Source organism: Capsicum annuum, chromosome 12, assembly GCF_002878395.1.
Source record: "Capsicum annuum cultivar UCD-10X-F1 chromosome 12, UCD10Xv1.1, whole genome shotgun sequence".
Classification (NCBI taxonomy): Eukaryota; Viridiplantae; Streptophyta; class Magnoliopsida; order Solanales; family Solanaceae; genus Capsicum; species Capsicum annuum.
The window spans coordinates 179,241,518-179,245,994 of NC_061122.1; positions in this window are offsets into that span (position 1 = coordinate 179,241,518).

Sequence of the window (4,477 nt, forward strand, 5' to 3'; positions counted from 1 at the left end):
TCCAGCTCAGTCCCCAGCCAGTGCTTCATTACCTAAGTTTAGAAATAGTAACAAAGATAGGGTGTCAGGCTATAAATCTCAAGGTAGTGTCAGTAGTGCTTGAACAAATCCTTTATATCAGCAATATGGCAGAAACCACTAGGGTGTCTGTAGAGCTAGTAATGATATTTGTTTTAGGTATGGCAAGCCACGCCACAGAGTCAGGGATTATCCTTAGTCAGGTTTTCAGGATCAGTATAATCTTCCTTCAGCTTAGTCCGGTCTCCCAAATCAGCAGGGTGCCACTTCTAGTGCCACTAGTAGGTAACGCCCAAATAGGCTTTATGCACTTCAGTCTAGAAAACATCAGGAAAGTTCTCCTGATATGGTCACTGGTACATTATAGATCTTCTATTTACATATTTATGCCTTATTAGATCCAGGAGCTTCTCTATCTTTTGTAACTCCTTACATAGCAGTTGACTTTAAAATTGAACCATAAATCTTAATAGAACCATTCTCAGTTTCGACCCCAGTGGTTCAGTCTGTCATAGCCCGACGAGTATACAGGAACTGTTCGATTATGATATCTCAGAAAGTCACTTCAGCATACTTAGTAGAATTAGAGATGATAGATTTTGATGTCATTCTCAACATCGATTGGGTCCATTCATGCTATGACTCAGTTGATTAGATAAGAATAATTGTTCATTTTTTATTTCCAAATAAACCAAACCTTGAATAGAGGGGTAGTACTACAACGCTTAAGGGTCAGTTGATTTCATACCTTAGAGCAAGAAAAATGATATCCAAGGGGTGTGTCTATCATCTTATGTGATTCAAGGACTCTAATATTGAAACTCCCAGTCTTGAGTCAGTTCCAGTAGTAAATGAATTCTTAGATGTATTTTCTGAAGATATTTCTAGAGTTTCTCTGAAAGGGACATAGACTTCAGAATAGACCTTCTTCCAGATACTTAACCCATATCTATTCCGCCATACATAATGGACCCAATAAAACTTAGAGAGCTAAAGAAACAGTTAAAGGATCTCCTAGATAAGGGATTCATCAGGCCTAGTGTTTCCCCGTGGGGTGCACCAGTTCTATTCGTACTTTAGAAAGACAGTTCTCTCAAAATGTGTACAGACTACCATTAGTTGAACAAAGTCATAGTCAAGAACAAATACCCACTTTCCAGAATCAATGACTTGTTTAACCAACTTTAGGGTGGTAGTTAATTTTCCAAGATAGACCTCAGATCAGGCTATCATCTGCTCAGGGTCAGAGAATGTGACATTCCAAATTTTTTTTTTCGAACCCGGTATGGTCACTTTGAGTTCCTAGCCATGTCCTATGGTCTTACTAATGCCCTAACAACTTTCATAGACTTAATAAAATGCATGTTCAAGCATTATTTGGATATGTTCATTATAGTCTTCATTGATGACATTATTGTCTATTCCTGCAGCGAGAATGATCACATAGTCCACCTCAGAATTGTACTTTAGACTATTAGAACACATTAGTTATTTACCAAATTTAGTAAGTGCGAATTTCAGCTAAGGTCAGCAACATTCCTTGGTTATATTATTTCTGGTGATGCATTAGGGTTGATCCTAAAAAGATCAAAGCGATGAAAACTAGACTAGACCTATCTCTTTATTAGATATTAGGAGTTTCTTAGGTTTAGCTGGTTATTACTATTGGTTTGTTGAAGGATTTTTATTTATTGCATCCCCCATGTTCAAATTGACTCAGAAGAAAGTCCAATTTTCGTGGTCAATTTCCTACGAGAAGAGTTTTCACAAGCTGAAGGCACGACTCACCACAACCCCAATTTTGACTCTACCAAATGGTTCAGATGGTTTTTTTGTGTACTGTGATGCATATAGAGTAGGTTTGGCTTGTGTACTCATGTAGAGAGTTAAGGTCATAGCCTACGTCTCTAGATAGCTTAAGCCTCATGAGAAGAATTATCCAACTTATGATCTTGAAGTTAGCAACTATAATATTTGCCTTAAAGATTTGGAGGCAGTATTTGTATGGGGTGTATCTAGATGTGTTCATAGATTACAAGAGCTTGCAGAATGTCTTTTTTCAAAAAGATTTAAATTGGCGTCAGAGAAGGTGGTTAGAGTTATTGAAAGATTATGACATGAATGTTCTTTATTATTCGAGCAAGGCTAATGTAGTGGTTGATGCTCTCAGTAGACTGTCTATGGGTAGTGTTACTCATGTTGAGGGTGATAAGAAGAAGTTAGTTTAGGAAGTTTATCAGCTTGTCCGACTAGGTTTTTGCTTATTTGATTCAGCAGAAGGTAGTGTATGAGTACAGAACAGTTTAAAATCTTCTTTAGTTTTTGAGGTAAAGGAAAAATAGGACAGAGATCCCAATCTTGTTAAGTTGAAAGAGTCAATCAGAGATCAAAAAGTAGAGGTTTTCTCTTAAGGGGGAGATGGTGTTTTGTGTTTCCAGGGTCGGCTATGTGTGCCAGGTGTAAATGACTTGAGGCAACAAATTCTTGAAGAAGTGCATGGTGCGCATTACTCTATTCATCCAGGAGACACTAAGATGTACCATGATTTGTCGTATATCTATTGGTAGAGTGCAATGAAGAGATATATTGTAGAATTTGTAGCTAAATACTTTAAATGTCAGCAAGTTAAGATTGAGCCCTAGAATCCTAGTGGGTCTGTACAAGAGTTTAGTATTCCCACATGGAAATGGGAAGTAGTGAACATGGACTTTGTAATGGGCTTTCCTCTTACTCGTCATTAACATGATTCTATATGGGTTATCATAGACAGGATGACCAAATCAACTTATTTCTTGCCAGCCTATACCTCCTATTCTGCCGAGGACTATGGCAAACTCTATATCAGAGAGTTAGTTAGGTTACACTGAGTCCCAGTATCTATTATCTCAAATAGAGGCACCCAGTTTACCATTTATTTCAAAAAAGCATTCCAAAAGGGTCTTGACACCCATGTTTATCTCAGTACAACCTTTCACCCTCAGATAGATAGTCAAACAGAAAAGACCATTTAGACTCTAAAAGATATACTAAGAGCATGTATTGTTGATTTTAAGGCTAGTTGGGATAACCACTTGCCTTTGATCGAGTTTGCATATAATAGCAGTTATCATTCCAGTATTCAGATGGAGCTATTTGAGGCTCTCTATAGTAGGAGATGTAGATTTCTAATTAGTTGGTTCGAGGTAGGTGAGGCCATAGTAGTAAGGCCTGACCTAGTGTTTGATGCCTTAGAGAAGGTTCAGTTGATTAGAGAAAGACTTAGGACTACCCAAAGCCTATATAAATCATATAAAAATGTGAGGATAAAGGAACTTTATTTTGAGTTCAGTGATTTTATGTACTTGAAAATATCTCCCATGAATAGAGTTAAGAGGTTTGGCAAGAAGGGAAAGCTCAGTCCCTGATATGTCGATCCTTACAAGATTCTCATCCATTTTTGAAAGGTAAGTTATAAGCTTGAGTTGCCTTTGGGTCTAGCTTAAGTACATCTAGTATTCCATGTCTCCTTGCTAAAGAAATGCATTGGTGACCTAACAACCATAGTCCCCTTAAAGGATGTAAATATTCAGAATGAACTCTCTTTTGAAGAGGTTCCATTCCAGATACTCAATCATTAGATTCGAAGACTGAGAAACAAAGAAGTTCCCATAGTCATTCTGCAGAGGAAGCTACTTGGGAAATAGAAGTAGATATGCAGACCAAGTATCCTCACCTGTTCTCTGCAACTTCATATCCATCTTAAGGTAACAATCTTCCTTAGCTTAAATCAGTTTTATATTCAGCTATAAGTATAACTTGGTATTTATTACCATTGCATATTTTTTCATACATCCATGAATCACTTCAGTCATGTACTTATCCATGATATATGTATATTCAGTATGAAAACCCAGCTTATCAATAGCATCAGTCATGTATTCTATACATCAGATATACATGGTCAGTGTAAGAGCTCACTATTTTAGTAGTTCAATTATGTAGTCATGCATTAGATATGCATGTTCAGTTTGTCAGCTCAGTCTATCAGTGTTTCTTAGCTTAGTCAATTTTATTTGAGGATGAATGTTCCCAAGGGAATTTATTGTAATACCCCGTATTTCCCTAGCCTAAATTAACTGTTAGTACATGAGTTATCTAATATAAAAATTTTGAAATATATAATATTTTTTAGTTTAGATCCTTCCATTGTATAGGAAATTAAATTAGCTTTGCAATGATATAAAATTTGCCTAAATCCAATAACCGAGTAAGACGTTATGGCTATTTTAAGTTTCAGTCGTTCGACACCGTTATTTAGGCCAGTAGCGCATCGCGGAGTATGTCAAAATAGCAATTGTCAGTTTCCAGTGAGATACCGTGATATCGGTGCATTGAACCAAAGCTTATTTTCATATTTATCAATATCCAGTGTACCAACACGATCGTACCATATCGCGATGAGTCCAAATTTTAGTATCAA